Source organism: Callithrix jacchus, chromosome 10 (genome assembly GCF_049354715.1).
Source record: "Callithrix jacchus isolate 240 chromosome 10, calJac240_pri, whole genome shotgun sequence".
NCBI classification, from domain to species: Eukaryota; Metazoa; Chordata; class Mammalia; order Primates; family Cebidae; genus Callithrix; species Callithrix jacchus.
The window spans coordinates 109,375,787-109,394,318 of NC_133511.1; positions in this window are offsets into that span (position 1 = coordinate 109,375,787).

Consider the following 18,532-nt stretch of genomic DNA (forward strand, 5'->3'; position numbering starts at 1 on the left):
TGGCATTATAGTTGCACCTTGAAGGATTGATAGGAGCTCTGGCACCTTGGGGCTTGCAGTTGGGAAGGAGTCTTTCCATGTATATGACTTCACATGTTTCTCACAATAGTTGTATAATTTGATTTTGGCTGAGGGGAGGTTAGGTTGAGTTTACTTTTTTGCCACATTGGGTTGGATAGTAAGTAGAGGGGAATATGCCAGGCCGTACTCAATGATACTCAGAGTCCAGTCTGTCCTGCTCCTTCTGTTCTCATCTGGGGGTAACAAGCTGCCCCTTAAGCTTCAAAGAGGCAGATCTTGAAGGTCAACCCAAGGAGAGTTTCCCCAGAAATACCTCCCTTTCCACTTTTTTACTGCTGTCGTGTCCAGGGCTGGAAAGGACAAGATCTTTGGGCTAACCAGCCCCCAACTCGGACTGTGCCACACGCACGCTGGTGATCTTGGACAAGCCTTGGTTTCCTCATCTGGGTATCGTGGCAATACTGGTGATCTTGGACAAGCCTCGGTTTCCTCATCTGGGTATTGTGGCAATGCCCACCTTGCCAAGCTGCTGTGAGGATTGCAGATGGTGCAAAGTGCCGACTTAATGCCTAGCATATGCCAGGATGTCTGAGGCAGAGCTGGCTCCTCTGCCAGTGGGGCCCAGTGTCTGGGCTCAAGACATTGTACTCCTTATTACAAGACACACAGCCAGGTTCTAGCCCATCTGGAGCCCACGTGAACCCTAGGGCTGCGGAGAAACTTCATCCCTTTATTTGGCCTTCATCTTCCCAACCCTGGCTGAATGCCCACCTCCCCACCTGCTGCCCCTGCAGACCCCTATCAGGTAGAGAAATTGGTGACCTATCAAAGCTGAGGGAGAAGGAGGCTGTGAGGCAAAGGGAGGAGAAGAGCTGTGTTTGCAGAGGAGAGCTGCGGGAGACACGGGGACCCCGGACACTATTTCTGGGTGATGGGGTCTTCTGGTGACAAGGCCAGCCACAAAACCTGCTCTGGTGCTGTCCTTCCCCCTCAAATTCCCAAATCAAGAAGGCAAAGAAGGGTTTGGCATTTTTATCCTCTCCTTCCTCTCATCTGTAAAATTGAGACGTTACAGTTCCAAAATGGGCTTTGAGCCTGTAGAAATTAACCCGGTCTGGCAGGAGGTCTGAAAATAAACATATTGTTTCGATTGGTGTTGACATTTGGATTGCGAGAAGGTTTGAAAATGTAACTGTACTTGGGATTTTCAAGCCCATCCAAGTTTTTTCCGTGGAGGAGCTCAGCAGGCAGAAGCTGGTGGCTGGGTGAATGTCTTCTTACCACCAGTGTGGGTAGCTTGGGCACTAGGGAAGCCTGGAGCTTCAGGGCTTGGAGCCTGCACCGGCGGAGGCCGACTGTGCTCTTTGGTGGTGGGGGGAGGGGCTGGGCATTTCAGGATGTCCAGCCCCTCTGAGTCATGTGGACGCAACCAAGTGTCCAGCATGACCTGAACTATTTAGAGCACCTACTACGTGCCTGGTGCCTTATGTGTGCTGTCTCACATAGTCCTTAAACCAGGGCTACAAAGTATACATGTGACTATCCCCATTTCACAGATTGGGACACTGAGGAACTGAGGGTTTCAATGATGTGCCAATGCCACCCAGGAGTAAAGCAAGGACTTAAACCTAACCGTCTCTGGAGCCCCATGGCTTGTCCTACACCACCTACTTGATGTCAGGAACTTTCTGGAAGGTTTTCTCAGCAAGAGAATGGCTCATTGTTCCAGGGAGAGGGCTGATCCTGGACTGAAGTAACCTTCATTGGCAGAGTGCTTGTTTGTAGAGACTGCCAGCTCCATCCATTTCTGGAAACCTTGTGGATTTAATCACCTCCCCCCGCCACACTTTACTCTCTTCCACTGTGGGAGCCTGCAAAGTGGGTTTTGCCTCCTATTTCCGCTCCGTGGCCCAATGAGCCTCAGTGCCTGTTCTTCTCTTCCAGCTCCAGCCTTCTACCAGGTCCCAGCAGGGAAGCTGCCTGGTCCCCTGTGGAAGGGGCCAGCCCTAGGAAGGTCTCCTGCCCAGGACGGAGGTGCACACAGCTTTTAGCCACGAACCCAGGGTGCTGGCTGAGTCAGGCAGACACCTCATTTTTAGGAAAGGCTGGACAACTAATGCACCTGACGTCCCGGGCCTCATCATCTCCCCACCTCCTAGCCTTTGAGACACAAGGGCCAATTTCTAGTGACTTCAATGGCTGATCTCTCTGCTCCAGTGTCTTGTCCACTCTCTGCACCTGTCTCTGCATGACTGGAAAACACACCCCCCACCAAGCTGGCTGGTCTTGTTTAAATTCACCATCACAAGACACCAAGGGGGCCGGTAGTATCTGCTGGCCATCCTCCTCATTTTCTGAGTTCATAATTTCTTCTGGTTTCCAGATGTCTATTTCACCTGCTATCAAAGTTAAACCAGACGTGGCAGGAGTCTTTGAGGCTGGGGCCTCAATGCTACCTGAGATCAAGCTCCCAGCCTCTGTACCTCTACCTCCACTCCGAGGGAGAGCACTTTGGTGTTTGGGAGGACAAGGAACAGGGTTGATAGTAGCGCAGACCCCATCTCCTGCTGCCCCAACGCACCCTGCACTCTGAGCTTCTGGGGAAGGTGACTCCGTGCCCGGCCAGGAAGATCCTCAGCCACAGCCCTCCCCTCTGTTGTCTCTCTCTCCTTCCAGGGGCTCCAGTGATAACTGGCAGCCTCCTTAGGGAAAGAAAGAACCTTACCTGTTTCCACCTGGGGAATTTCTACCACAGGATTCCTGGAGCTGTCCTTGTACCTGGTACCTTTACACATCAGGGCTTCCCTCCCTCTGCCCTCATCCCCCATCCCCTGTCCCTATTTTTCCAGACTCCTCAGTGCTCGCTTTCCTTTTCATATTCAAAGGCTCAAAACCATGACCAGAAGTTTGGGGGTGTTGGGTTTGGCCTGACACTGTCTGGGAGCAAATGCTTGGATCCATCTGGATGTTTTTTTTGTTGGCTGGCTTTGCCTTCAGGAGGTGTGAGCCTCTGACTGGGTTTGAGGTTCTGTAAATCGGGAAGGTTTGTGTTCATTTCAAGGTTCAGAAAATCACTGTGGTTTGGGGTCATGACTGGGTTTGATTTGCATGCTCGATGGCAGTGGCAGCCGGGTGGCTCTGAGCTAGGCCTCAGCTCAGCCCTGGGCAGGGCCGAGTGAGAGGCACCTGGGTATGCATCTCTGGGTGGGGCTGGTCCTGGGCCAAGCCCTTGGGCAAGCTTTCAAGGCAGGGGCACAAGGCTGGTCTGGGGAAGTAGAGACAGGGAATTTGCTCCGCTCTCAAACTGCTTATCACAGAGCGTGCCTGGATGTAATTTTCACGGACAGCCAGGGAACTGATTTTGGGGGAGGGTAGGGTGAGAGAGCCGGGACTGGAAGATCAGTGGCTCCAGACACTGTGGGGTGAGTGAGCATCCAGGTCTCTGCTTGGAGATCTGCACCCACCTCGCACCTGCTGGGTGATTTGGGGAGCCCCTTAACTTCTCTGAGCTCCGGCTTCCTCTTGCTTCTTCCTAAGGCAGTTATGAGGATTAGAGGGGAGGGTGTTTGTGGAAACTCACAGAGGAGGTCAGAATATATTAATTTTCCTGAGCTCTACAAAGACAGGGCTCTGTCTCATTAATCATGTTCTTCCCGAGTTCGCACAATGCTTGGCCCAGTTCCCATTCAAGGAAATCCCACATGGGGTTGGCCCCTCGTTACTGTTGTCAGTGTTAGTGTCCAGTCTCTTTTGCTTCATCAGAGGTCTAAGCTGGAGTCCTGAACTGCCGCCCCTTGCTCTGGAAGGAGCCCTTCTCTCTGGTCACAGCAGTTTTTCTGCAACGCTCACCAGCCTTTGGTTACCTCCTGGGGGTGTTCCTGGGCCTGCCAAAGCTGGTTGCCTTCTTCTGCCTCTGAACTAACTGGATTATATTTCCATCTTCCCAGGGCTGGAGGAGCCTGACTTCTCTGGCCACAAAGAGTTCCCACAGTCTTTGGGTTTTGAAAACCAAAAGGATCAGTGTGCTGAAGCTTGAGATCCCTTGGACCACCCATATGCTTCAGATTTCCAGCTATGGTTTCACACCCTCAGAGTCATTGTCCCTGTTGAGTGTCAGCCTAGGATCTTTGAATTTGGTCTGCAAATAATTATGTCATTTTATTTGACCATAAACTGAGCACTTGTCTTTTCTAGGCACTTACTTAATCCTCCTAGCTGCCCTGGGAGATGGCAGTGTTAGTACAATGACCATTTTACAGATGAGGAAGCTGAGGCTCGGAAGGTTAAGTAACATGCCCAGGTTCACAGAGCATGGAGTGGCAGAGCTGGAACACAAAGCCAGGTCTCTGGCCCCATAGCACACCACTTATTCTGCTTCCAAATATGGTGTACTGGTTGAAAAGAAGGGGACCTGGTGTCCCCAAGGTCCCTCAGCCTCTAACTTGCTCCGTGACACTGAATCTCATGGGAGCTCTTTCCCATCTGGAACAGAGAGGGTGAAGAACTTCCCAGCCAGCAACCCGTCCCAGCATTGGAAGACATCAATGGCTGGCTGTTTCACCAGGCTGGCTGTCACAGACTGTTCAGAAGGTGCAACTGGCCATGAAAGGTGAACTGTTGGGAGCAGAACCGCCTGGGGCTGTGTCAGAGGCGCCTGCCTGAAACTCCCCTGCTTCTCTTGCCATGGCCCTGCTCAATCCCTAGGTCTGTTCTGCCACCCAAACCGCCAGCCTCAGGATGACAGCCACAGGCCCCCTCCCATCCATCCCTCGCTTTCCTCCTTCCCTGGCAGAGGAGAAATCCAGGCCCAGAGTCGGTCAATGCCCCAGTGTTCCTGGCATCACCAGCCTCGGGGTTACTTTGCTCTCTTCAAAAATGGATCTGCCTTCCCTCCCCTCTGCCATCCCCATGGGGGTTTTACAGGCCTGCAGGTTCACTGGGCTGGGAGCACAGACGGCCTCTTTGTGGTGTTCCCCAAGGCCCTGCTGTCCTTCAGGATGACAAACAGTCTTTGACGAGAGAGTCACGTTTGCACATAGAAGATCACCACTTAACATGTCCAAAGGCATTTTTATTTCCTTTGACAATTGGTTTTCCTTTGGGTGAGAATAAAATGATGCAGGAAATTTGTGTGCACTGAGATTTTTTTCTCCCATTTTCCTCTTGCCTATTTTCCGCCAGCCACCCCTTAGCTGTGCAGAGAAGTCCACCTGAATCCACCCTCCAGTAGCTCTGGAAAGCTGCCTTGTCTCTCTGTTTCCATGGCCTGTGTCGGGTTTCAAGCTCAGCATTCATCCCTGAAATGAGCCTGGCTGCTACCTGGTCTCTGGGCTCCCACTTCTGCTTCCCTGGGATCCTTACAGTGGTCAGGAGGACCTTGCAAGGATGCTAGTCTGATCCCACTGGCCCAGGCCACCTCTCGGAATCTCTCTTCCCCTCTCTCCCTCATCATTCTGGCCTCCTCCAGGCAGGCTGCCAGCTCAGTGCCTTTGCCTGAAATGCTTTTCTCCCAAATATCCATGTGACTACTTCACCTCCTGAGGTTTTTCCCGAGGTCACCTTCCCGATAAAGAAACCTGTCTGTCTAACCCATTTCAAGTTGCTGCCCCTCCCCCAATCCTCCCAAGGCTGGCTGCCCTCAGTGCTTGATTTTTCTTTATCTCCTTAACCCCCTTCTGACCACAGGTGGATTCTCCAACTAGCTAATGATTCCTAAACTTCAGGGCCCATCACTGGTAGCTTCTGAGGCTCTGTACCTAAACTGATATTCACAAGTTTTTATTCTTTTTTAATCTTAGAGAGTTTCTTACCCCACCATTATATGAGATAACTTCAGGCTATGGGGAAGCCTGGATCTGCCTGCCTCTGCCTCTGCCAACTCACCTGTTTTTATTTCATTTATTGTGTCTCTCTACCATTAAAATATAAACTCCACGAGGGTAGAAGTTTTTGTCTTTTTTCGAGACGGAATCTCACTCTGTCGCCCAGGCTGGAGTGCAGTGGCATGAAGCAACCTCCACCACCTGGATTCAAGATCCTTCTGCCTCAGCCTCCCAAGTAGCTGAGACTGCAGGAGCACATCACCACACCTAGCTAATTTTTATATTTTTAGTAGGGATGGGGTTTCACCATGTTGGCCAGTCTGCTCTGGAACACCTGACCTCAGGTGGTCCAGCCGCCTTGGCCTCCCAAAATGCTGGAATTACAGACATCAGCCACTGCACCCAGGCTTTTTTTTTTTTTTTTTTTTTTAAACTATTTTATCCCCAGGGTCCAGAACAGTGACTGTATACAGTAGGAGCTCAATAAATGTTGCTGAACGTATGTCAATCTCAGGCTCACACTTCTTTCAAAACTTTCCCTTTCCATTAGGATAAGGACCAGCCTCCTTAAGCCCTGACCCTTCCGTTTCCCTATCATCTCATGCACTGGGATCCAGCCACCCTGCCCTCTTTCTGCCCCAGATCTACTAAGCTCTGGACTCAGGCCCTCGGCACATGCTGTTTCTTTTCTCTGGATGTTCTTTCTTTCCTCTTCCCCTCCTCATTCCTTAGGTCTCTACTGGAATGTCCCCTGCTTGCCTGGGCTCAGTCCGGCACCAGGGTTACATGCTCTCCAGGACCTCGGAGTCTGTCTTTACAACACTTGCTGTTAACGTCATGCACAGTCTCTGCCACTGGTTGTTTGGTAATTCGTTTCTCCTGAGGACCATAAGCTTCATGAAGGCAGGCTGTGCTCGGCGGAGGTGCTGTGGCAGCCTCAGCATAATCCCCGGCACTTAGGCCTTTTCACTGACCAGTGAATATCCGCTGAGGAAATGAGTGAAATAAAACACACTTAAGGCAAGACAGGACTCAGGCACAAATATCCAAATAAACAAAATCACAGAATCCATGGCATGTCAGAGCCAGGAGAGGGTTTAGGGATGGTCTAGTCTGCAACTGGCAGAATGTGCTCTGCTCCCTCGTGCCTCTGTAGAGGTGTCCCCAAATCTGCTGCTGCACATGTGCACATGTGTATGTGTGTGTGCACATATGTGTGTGTATGTGCATGTGCATGTGTGTGTAGATGTGTATGTACATGTGTGCACACATGCAAGTGTTGTGGGTGGGGGTCAGGCAGGCAAGAGAGGTGGCAAATGAACAAATCTCAGGTCCCCATTTCCACTTCAAACAGCACTTCTGTTTTATCTGTTTCCGTATTGAATGTCTGCTTCTGATTTTGTTTGAAGAGAAATCAGACTTCCAGCTGAAATCAAATTTGGAAACTGGCCAAATCCCTCTTCCCTGTTTTATGGGTGGGGAAACTGAGGCCCAGAGAGCAGAGACGGATCATAGATGGAGTGAGCTGCAGGGCTGGGACATGCACACTGGGACATGCACGCTGGAGCACGGTGGACACCCAGCCCCCTCTGCCTGGCTTTGACAGAGCCCTGCAGCATATTCTCAGCTGTGACCAGGTGGCTGAGCACCTGGATGTCCTGGAGCTCACAGAGAAGCTCCAGGGATCATGGGCGTTTTAATCCCATCATGTGAATCAGGAATCATTTTCCTAGCAGAAGACATGACTTCCTGGATGCATACAGTAAAAGTCATAACGTTGAGTAATGCACTGAAGAGCAGAAATCCCAATACGGAACACTGACTCTCTTCTGAGTCTTTCCATTCATATTTTTTTCTACTTGCTCATTTATACAATTGTCTGGAGGTGCTCCTTAGAAGAGACACAGTAAAAGGCATCAAAGGTTTTAGGAAAATTTGTGGGAGCAAAACTTAAATGGGACCATTTCTCATAATTTTGATAGTGGAACAAATACCTCTGGCCAAAGGGATCTCCATGGGGGAAGAAAAAACATTATATTTCATTGTTTTACAAATAAATCTTTAATTTATTTTCTGATTACAAAGGAAGTAATGACTTCCGAAAAAAGTAGAACATTACAGAAATATACACGACTTAGAAAGTGAAAGTGTTTCCATATTGTTTCCTCCACTCCCACCCCATAACCATAGTTAATAGTAATTTTGTTTCAAACCTACCGATTGAGTGCCAGGTTCTGTTCTAGACACTCGGGGGCAGTAGTGAGCAAACACAGATGTTGTGTGCTTTCACGGAGCTCACAGTCGAAAGGGAAGAGACACAGAATCACATAATTATAAAAATCCAACCACATTTTACATTAAAAAGGGGAGATATAAAGACGTAAAACTAGAGAAAGACATTGACAGGGAGGTCTGGGAGAGCTTTCTGGAGAGGGCGAAGCTGGAGCTGGGATCCGCTAAGTGTGTGAAAATGGGAGGGACAAGTGTTCCAGAAGGAAGAGACAGAAATTACAAAGGCTCTGTGGCTGACAGGAGCAGGTGGGTGTGGCAGGAGGATCTGGTTCACAGTGAGGCTGCAGGAGGCATCTGGGGTAGGGCTGTGAAGACCACGGCAAGATTTATGGTAAAAGCCAAGGGAACTGTTTAAGTTGTTGTAAATGAGGGGTTGGAGTATGATCAAATGTTTACTTGACACCTATTCCTTCGTGTTTTTGTTTGTTTGTTTTTGGCTCATCTATCTATATATCAACAAATTCTTTAGCAGAATGGCCTAAGCAAAAGAGATTTTTATTGGCTCGTGTGGCTGCAGCTTGATCAAAGGACTAGAACACTGTCCCTAAGACTGAGTTTCTCTCTATCTCTCAGCCTTGGTGTCAGGTCTGCTGACCCTACTTCCCGGCTCCACATGGGGCCTCTCACAGCTCCAGGTGTAAAGACACCATCTCATCTTTCTACCCCCATGGCAGTGGAAAAAAGTGCCTGTCACTGCCAGCAGGCCAGTTTCAGCCCAATTTGGCCATGCGTCACCCCTTGAACCTGGCACTGAGATTAGGGGGATGTGGTGCTCCGGTGGGCCAGGAGCAAGTCACATGCATGAGAATGAGGCATGGAATCAACTCCAGTGGACCGGAAGCACATGGCCTGCTAAAAAGCAAATCTAAGTGGTAGAAGTCAGAACAGTGGTCATCTCTGCTATGGGAGTGGCCTAGAATTAACTTGGAGGGAACCTGGGGGTTTGGGAGGATGAGAAATGTTTCATATTGTGATCTAACTGTGGCTATGCAGATGGATGTGTATGTAACAATGTATCAACTTGGCTGTATACAATGTAACAATGTATCTACTTTGCTGTATACAATAAAAATCAAGATGTAGGTGGGAGGCCATGGCTCACACTTGTAATCACAGCACTTTGTGAGGCTGAAGCAGATGGATCACCTGAAGTCAGGATTTCAAGACCAGCCTGGCCAACATGGTGAAACCCTGTCTCTACTAAAAATACAAAAATTAGCCAGGTGTGGTGGTGGGCAACTGTAGTCCCAGCTACTCGGGAGGCTGAAGCAGGAGGAGTGCTTGAACTTGGGAGGTGGAGGTTGCACTAAGATGAGATCACGCTGTTGCACTCCAGCCTGAGTGACAGAGTAAGACTCCGTTTCAAAAAACAAAAAAGAAACCAAGATTTTAAAAAATGCCACTGGGGCCAGGTGCAGCGGCTCACACCTGTAATCCCAGCACTTTGGGAGGCTGAGGCAGGAGGATTGCTTGAGCCTAGAACTTTGAGACCAACCTGGGCAACACAGTGAGACCCTTTCCCTACAAAAAACAACATAGAAAAACTTAGCTGGGTATGATAGCCTGTGCCTATAGTTCCAGCTACTTGGGAGGCTAAGGTGGGAGGATTGCTTGAGCCCAGGAGTTCAAGGCTGCCGTGGGCAATGATCCCACCACTGCACTCCAGCCTGGGCCACAGAGCAAGATCCTGACTCAAAATAATAATAAATAAATAAATGAATGAAAAGCACCCTGCCCAAGAGTAGGGAAGAAGTATTTCCAGACAAAAAGTAAGATACTATTACTAAGAAGCTGGTGAACGAACTTTCTTTATAATATAGTCATATATGCGTATATGTATCATACAGACATGGTTTTAACATGTCGTGGGCATTACAATGAACCCTCTTCTGTAATACTTTTTTGTTTCATAAATCCTGGGCAGTTGTCCATGACAACCATGGCTTCATGGCATAGATTTACTTTGGAAGCATGCTTTAATCAGGCAAATGAGCTGTGTCTCCTCAGTGCTCCCTGCAGGAAGGGGCACTCCAGAAGCATGCTGGGGGCCAGCTCCCTTCAGTGACCAGTTGCCTGCAGATGCCTGACGTTTATGTAGTTGAGGACCCCAGACTTCGTTGTGCAAACTGGTCTCAGAGCTCTGGGCCCGTTTCTCCTCTCTGGGAGCCCTCACCTCCTCAATTAGGCTTTCAGCTCTCTTACTCTGCCCCTGTCAAAATATGTCCTGTGAAAGGGAGTATGCTCTCACTCATGCTAGGTCATTAATGACTAGGAGCCTGCAGTATTCCATTTCCTGTGGTGGGATGCACATTATTTTTTCTTGGTAGTGAAAACAAGGAGACTTCTAAAATAGTCTCTCCGTATGTGCAGGGGAATGGATGAGAGAGGGGCTCCAGCTTCAGACATCAGACTGAAGTCCTGCCTCTCTGTTGACCAACTGTGGGTCCCTGGGAAAATTCTTTACCTCTCCATGCCTCCCTTCCTCCTCTGTGTTTGGGAGACGAGAGGAGTCAGTGAGCCAGGGACTGCCAGGCATTGAGCAGGGCCCCTGCCACCCAGTAAGAATTTTGTGTGGGTCTGCATCATTGGGCGTGGGGACTGTCAGGCTTTGGGGGTGCAGGAGAAGTTTTAGGGAACCTTCTTCACTCTGGACAGAGCATTCCTCTGGTTCTTAGACCCACTCCCGAGTCCTCATCTTTAATCTCTTCTGTATGACATCCTCTCCTTTTTTTCTTTCTTCTCGGGGCCTCTCTCCTTTGCAAGAAACAGAACACTCTGGGAGGTGGCTGCCTCAGGCGTGGTGCTGAGAGCTCATGGATGCCTGTGGATAGATGCCCAGGCCTCCCCTCTGCCACCCTGTGGCTTGACAGCCACTCAATCTCTTATTTGTGATCTTCTGGCTAAGCAAGTCTTGAGCCTGTGTAACTGGTGAAATGGGCTCAGGCTTTAAAATCTGACACTTGAGTTCAACACAGCTTAGAGGAGCTCATCTTCCGAGAGGCTCTTGGTTAGCTCAGTTTGACCATGAGGTCCATGCTGCTCCTGGTGGGGCTGGGAGGATTCAGTGAGATTATTTATTTATTTATTATTTTAAAGACAGGGTCTCTGTCGCTCATGCTGGAGTGCAGTGGTATGATCTCGGCTCACTGCATCTTTGACCTCCTTGGGTTTAGATGATCCTCCCACCTCAGCCTCCTGGGTAGCTGGGACTACAGGCATCTATCCCCATGCCCAACTAATTTTTGTATATATATATATATATATATATATATATTTTTTTTTTTTTTTTTTTTTTTTTTTTTTTTTTTTTTTTGTAGAGATGAGATCTCCCTACACTGCTCAGGCTTGTCCCAAACTCCTGGGCTCAAGCCACTTGCCTGCCTCGGCCTCCTAAAGTGCTGGGATTACAGGCATGAACCACTGTGCCCAGCCAGCAAGGTAATGTATGTGTGTCTGGCACACAGTAGGCACTCACTCACCTCTTTCTCTTCTACCTGAGTGATGAGATTTACTTGGTAACCTTGTTTGGGATGTGTTGTTCAATTTACTGGGGGACAAATCAGGGCCAAGATTACTAATTGGGCTGCCATAATGAAGTCCCACAGACTGGGGGTGCTGAAACAGCAGAGATGCATCTTCTCACAGTCCCAGAGCCTGAACGTCTGAGGTCAGGGTGGCAGCAGCGTTGGTTTCTTCTGAGGCCTCTCCCCTTGTAGACGCCACCTTCTCATTGTGTCCTCAGTGGCCCTCTCTGTGTGTGTCTGGCTCCCAATCTCTTCTGGAAGGACACTGGTCACATTGGTTTAGGTCCCACCATATGACCTCATGTTCCCTTAATCATCTCTTGATCCACATACACCTGTCTCTAAATACAGTCACATTCTGCAAATTGGATATCAGCACTTCAACATGTGAATTGCAGGAGAGGACTCGGGGAGAAACGATTCATCTTATAACAGAGCATTGAATCAAATCAACTCCCTTGGCCATCATTACCATTTCTGTGCTTTGGGCTTCGAAGGTCTTTGAACATCAAGAGATCCCTTTTCAAATGGGCCTGCCTCTAGGATAGCGTTTTCTTCTGTCTGCTGGCTCTAAGTAACAGCAGAGATCTGCTGTAGCCATTGGAAGGGCCCCAGGGAGGAAAGCTGGGGCTGGGAGGGATGCTTATTGGCTGGCATGCATGTCCGGCCAGGGCAGGGTGCTATGCATGCCTCCTGTGTTATAATGGCATCTTGGCTGGTCCTGTGCCCAGTTCCTCCCTCAGGGTCCCTTCAACCCTGACTTCGCCATGTCACATGCATCTAGATGCCATTCCTGTTCTCAGCCTGCTAGGCTGCCAGCCTGGGGAGGGTGGGCCATTGGGGAGAAGATGCTGTTTTGATGAGACAGGCAGACTGGCAGTCGTCCCCGTGGAGACAGGTGGGCTGGCATTAGCTGGAGGCTAATCTAGTAGCAGCCACATCCTGTGTCTCCCAAGGCTCTGTTCTCCCACCTTGCCCAGAGCCTGATGCCCATTCCCAGCCAGAAGGCAGACTAAGCATGAGCAAGCCCAGGGTTGGCTCCTGTCTCTGGACCTCAGAGATGCCGCCCTGAGCGTCCCTGCCTTCTCCCACTGGCCCAGCAACTGACTTGCTCTATGCTGAGGTAGGACTTCAGCATTGGCAACCCTGTTTCTTCTGTCTATGAAACGGGCAATACTGTGGCATACCATGACAAAGAAATTCTACAAGCCTCTATGGTGATTTTCGTGTTAGGAACAGATGTGTGCCTGGTTATGATGTGGCTAAGGTACACAGCACTTGTTTCATCAAAGAGGGGGTTGGGGCCAGGTGTGGTGGCACATGCCTATAATCCCAGCACTTAGGGAGGCAAGGTGGGTGGATCACCTGAGGTCAGGAGTTTGAGGCCAGGCTAATCAATGTGGTGAAACCCCTCTCTTCACTAAAAAAAAAAAAAAAAAAAAAAAGCCAGGCATGCTGGTGTGTGCCTATAGTTCCAGCTACTCGGGAGGTTGAGGCAGGAGATTGCTTGAACCTGGGAGGCAGAGGCTGCAGTGAGTGAAGATCATGCTATTACACTCCAGCCTGAGGAACTTTTTTTTCTTTTTTTTGGAGACAGAATCTTGCTCTGTTGCCAGGTTGGAGTGCAGTGGTGCAATCTTGGCTCACTCAACTTCCATCTCCCAGGTTCAAGTGATTCTTTTGTCTCAGCTTCCCAAGTAACTGGGACTACAGGCATGTGTCACCACACATGGCTAATATTTGTATTTTTAGTAGAGATGGGGTTTCACCCTGTTGGCCAGGATGGTCTCTATCTCCTGATCTTGTGATCTGCCCACTTTGGCCTCCCAAAGTGCTGGGACTACAGGCGTGCGCCACTGTGCCCGGCTGAGACTCTGTCTTAAAAAAAAAGTGTGGGGTGGGGGTTTCTTGGGAGGTTACGGTCAGAGTCAGATGGAAATACTTCAGAGGTTACCAGGACACTTTGAGGCATTAGAACAGACCAATACTCTATAGGACAGAGGATATAAGGACACAGGACCTCACACCAGTGAGATTTGCACCTCTCAGTTAAAGACGGCCTGCAGGGAGTGGCTGGGCCCAGGACTGGCTACTGTGTGGGATGGTACAGCTCTAACCACCATTCCCTTCATTTCTAATGGTGGGAAGGCAATTTGGGGGAACTTCGTGTAGTTGATTGCAATTTGCAACAAGTGTGTGGGAGTTTAGAAACTTAAGAATCTGCCTGAATAGAGGGCTAATCACAGACTAAAAAAACTACACTACATCAATGCACCTATACCTCAAGAGTTCCTTTTTTGATCAGATTGTGGGTAAGAGAAAGCACATGAGCTCGTCTGATCATCAGACAAGAATAAAACCATCTGCCATGTTTCCCTTTTTTACCTTAGCCACCAGGAGGCTCTGGGTAAAGTCTAATGTTCAGTTGCTGTATCTTTCAGGTCTCTGACTTCTGATACATTTCTCTGTTCTTTTCCTTGAGTCAATTTTTCATTTACATGATGTACAAGCATTAAAATTAAAGAAGCCATTACACATGGTGACTCGCTTGGTATGGAATCTGGAATATGATAGGTACTGAGGTGTGTGTGGTGGGGAGGGGTGACCTTTCCTGACATTTATACACAGGGGCACACAATGCCAACTCTCATAATTTATGACCTGTTTTCATTTATTTAATAGTCCTTATGATATGCCAAGTGCTACCTGAGTACTTTACAAATATTAGTTCATTTAATCTTTATAACAACTCTAGAAGGTATGTATTAATACTATAATCCCCATTTTGCAGATGGAGAAACTGGGGCAGATGGAAACTAACTTGCCCAGATGGAAACTAACGTGGCTAAAAAGTGGCAAAGCCCAAATCGGAATGCAGGCAGCCTGCTTCCCGAGCCCCGGCTCTTGTCCAGAGCTTTAGGACTTAGATGTGCAGTCCGATAGTGGAGCCACCAGCCGCACGTGGTTGCTGAGCACTTGAGATACGGCTAGTGCAACTGAGAAACTGTATTTAAGATTTCATTTAATTGTAGTGTAAATAGCTACGGATGGCCATGGGCTACTATCTTGGATGGTGCGGCTCTAACCACCACGATTTGCTATTTCTCTGTTATTCCTATTGGTGGGAAGGCAATTTGGGGCAACTTAGTGTAGTTGATTGCAAATTGCAACAAGGATCAAGAGTCTTTTAAAATTTCTCCTCCTCTTCTCCATCTTTTGCCTCCTCCTTCACCATCATAGCTAACAATGCCTGAGCACCTATGAGTCTCACTCAACTCTCCCTCAAACCTTGAATGTCCATACTTTCTCTAATATTCCTGCTTAAGAGAAGAGAAAATCAGCATTAAGAGGGGTGACTTATTTAGGGTTGCACAGCCGGTCAGTGGTAGAGTTGGAATTTGAACCAAGGTGTAAATGACACTAAAGCCAAAGTATCTCCAGCTTTCATTTTTCTTTTTAATGTAAAATGTGCTCCCCTTATGACTTTTAGGCCACAGGCCTGTTGGTTTCCTCCAGAGTAAAGTTTTTCTTGTCAATTACAGTCAGCATGTTTTGGAAGAAACAATGGGGAAGACAGAGGTGGTGGGCAGAGGCGGGTGAAGTGCTGGATCAGCACAGCCTCAGGACAGCTGCGGAGGAGGGCAAAGGCAACTGGACCCCTTAGGCATAGCCAAGGGCATGCTCAGAGAGCCCACTGCTGGCCCCACCGCCACTGAGAAAGTGCTGTATTCAGGAGGCATCCAAACAAGACGCCTCAGTTTCCTCATCTGTCAAATGGGAACAAGGATGATTAAATGAGACAGTGTCCAAAAACACATCTGGTAAATAAAAGAGCAGTTACCATTTTTGAGCTGGGGCTTGTCTCTGGGGTGGAAGCTCCCAGGAGACCTCAGAGGGGATAAGTCTTTTGGGCATGGAGCTGTCTCCAGCATGGGCAAAGGGAAGGAAAACAGCTTGCTAGTTGAGAGGTCGGGGTGGGCGGCGGGGGCTGCGCACATGGTTGTTGGCTGAGATCACTGCCTTTGCCTTCCAGCTGCCTGGGGATATTACAAGGTTGCAGAGACAGGGAGAGGAAGCTCAAGCTTGGGGGCCTCTTTTGGGGGACTGAGAAGCGGAGCAGAGGAGTAGGATGTTAATGAAAAAAACATTCCTCGTTCAAGGTGACTGAAAGAGTTTGGGGCTTGTTGGGTCAGGGTCTGGCTTTGGCTGAAAACAAGTCCCCCAGATGCAGAGGGGCCAGGTTTGGGGCTGCTGCTGAGAAGGTACTTTGCCCCAGTTGACTTCATCCTCTTTGGGGCTGCTACTGAGAAGGTACTTTGCCCCAGTTGACTTCAACCTCTTTGGGGCTGCTGATCCCCAGAGACCCCCAACTCTGAAGAGATGCCGGGGATGGGGCAACTGTGAGGTCCTGGGACCAGAAAGTCCTGATGGGCTGGGCTGCCCTGTCCATGCTTTGCAGAGATATCACCCCTCCCTTCCCCTTCCTCCAGGCTGCATTTGGGCATGGGGGGCCTGCTGGAGGATTCCAGCTTGACTAGGAGGTGGCACATGCTGCACCCAGCCTCTGAAATGGAGGAAGTGCCAAGGTGGGAATGCTAGGATGGGTTTTGGGGGCAAGGCCTTACATGCCTCCTGACTTTGCTACTAGACAATTTCTAGACTCACAAAGAGGGCACAACATCTGACAGGCATTGGAATAAGGGCCCTTTCCAATCAGAGAAAGTCAAGCACAGATCCCCGTCCCCACCACAGCCCTGTCAGGTAGGCATCCCCACTTTGTAGCTGGGGAAACTGAGGCTCAGAAAGGAAGGCCTGAAGCTACTTGGCTGAGAAAGAATCAGGGCTAAAACCATGTTTCTGCTCTTAGGGGAAGAAATCCTGTGTAATTTTTGATGTCCCTTTTCACTTCCTTCTAGGTGCCAGGAGAACCCCAAAAGGCCCAGATACCTCTCGAGAGAGCCCCAGCCTAGAGCATGAAGATGCAGAGGACAGGGATGAAGCCCAATGGTGATTTGTCCTCAGGATGCTTTTGCGAAAGGCAAAAGGTCTTATTTCTTAGAACTGAGGCCACAGGGAAGCTAAAGGAATAGATCAAAGTCATGTGGATCCAAGAACAGGCCCCAATCATGCTGGGACCTGTTTCTTCTTCCTAGCCGGATTCCATCGTGATTGACCTTCATCCCTCCGAAGGGGAATGGGGCCCCTGCTGTGTGTTTTGGGATATATGGAACATACTTCATCCCTTGGAAATTTGGTTTTCCTCAGGAGGGAAGCTGTGGTTGGCTATGCAGGTAAATGTATCTTTCTTTCTCTCTCAGTCTTTTTTTCTTTTTATTTATTTACTTATTTTTGAGATGAAGACTCTGTCACCCAGGCTGAAATGCAGTGATATGATCTTGACTCACTGCAACTTCCGCTTCCCGGGTTCCAGTGATTCTCCCGCCTCACCCTTGTGAGTAGCTAAAACCATAGGCACGTGCCACCATGCCTGGCTAATCTTTGTATTTTTAGTAGAGACGGGGTTTCACAGTGTTAGTCAGGATGGTCTCGATCTCCTGAACTCGTAATCTGCCCCCCTCAGCCTCCCAAAGTGCTGGGATTAAAGGCATGAACCACCACACCCAGCCACAAATGCATCTTCCATCCCCACCAGGATGAAGACCAAGCCACCCATCTCCTGCCTACATCAGTGCTTCTAGGGGTTTGGAAAGTTTCTGAAGATGCTAAAGGCTGGAGGGCCTTGGATGGGGATGCCTAGTCTCTGAAAATCCCCATCTCTGGGGCACCTGAAAGCCTTTTCCAGTCCAGAGGGAGCCTTAGCCCTTCAAAGACTGGTGAACCATCAGCTCTGAAAGGGAGCTTTGGGAGAGACCTCATCCAATTGTCTTTTGGCACAGATGGGTAAACCAAGGCCTGGAGAGGAAAGGCACTGCCCAAGCAAGACCTGGAGAGCCTTCCAGTGGTCCATTGTCCTTTCTGGAGGAAAGCTGAGGATGGGGCAGTTAGTGGGGCAGCCAGAGGGCCACACGCGGAGGCTCTAGGAGTACCCACTTCTGGAATATTCAGGGATAGCCTCCCTGCTTCAGGCTCCTCAAGAGGCAAGGGCTCCCTCTCCCTCTCAAGTCTTGTTCAGCCCTGGTCATGATGGAACAGAGCATGAAGTACCCCTGTCCTTTCCTCCTCTGTCAGCTCTGAAATGAGAATACTGTTCATAGGAGCACTCACCTCTCCAGTGGGCTTCGGGGAACACCAGACAGAAGTGTCCTTAAAGAACGGGCCCTAAAGAGCTCTCTGGACCTAACAGCTCCCAGATGGCAAGGATGCCCCAATCCAAGTGCCATTTTCTGAGCAGATGACTGTCACGCACACCAGGCACATCATGGGAACCTCTGGTCCTCCCAGAGGCCCTGTAGCGGGGAAGTGTTTCATGGTTTCCTCCACAGAAAAGCAGGAGACAGAGTCATGCAGAGTGAAGCCACTTGCTCAGGCACACAGAGCTGGAAGGGAATGGGGTGGACTAAACCTAAGCCCATCCTTGAGTCTATGCGTCCTTTCTCTCCAAAACAAACATACTCTTTAAAAAACATTCTAACTATTCATTGGCATTCACGTTTGCCCACTTTACTCTGTATCCTCCTCTCTTTTTTCCTGTTTTAAATTGAAGTTGCAAATTCCCAGCATCCTAAAAAACAAAAACACAAACAGAAATCCCTCCAACTCTGGAGAGATACAACAGGCCAGGACACCAGCCTCTCTGCATCTTCTAGAGTACAAGGACTCCCGTATTTCTGTTCAGAAGCAGAACGTCTGTTTTTTTTCCCCTTTGGACAATGTGGTTCTAATATATATCAACAGAGCCAAAGCAAAGAAAAG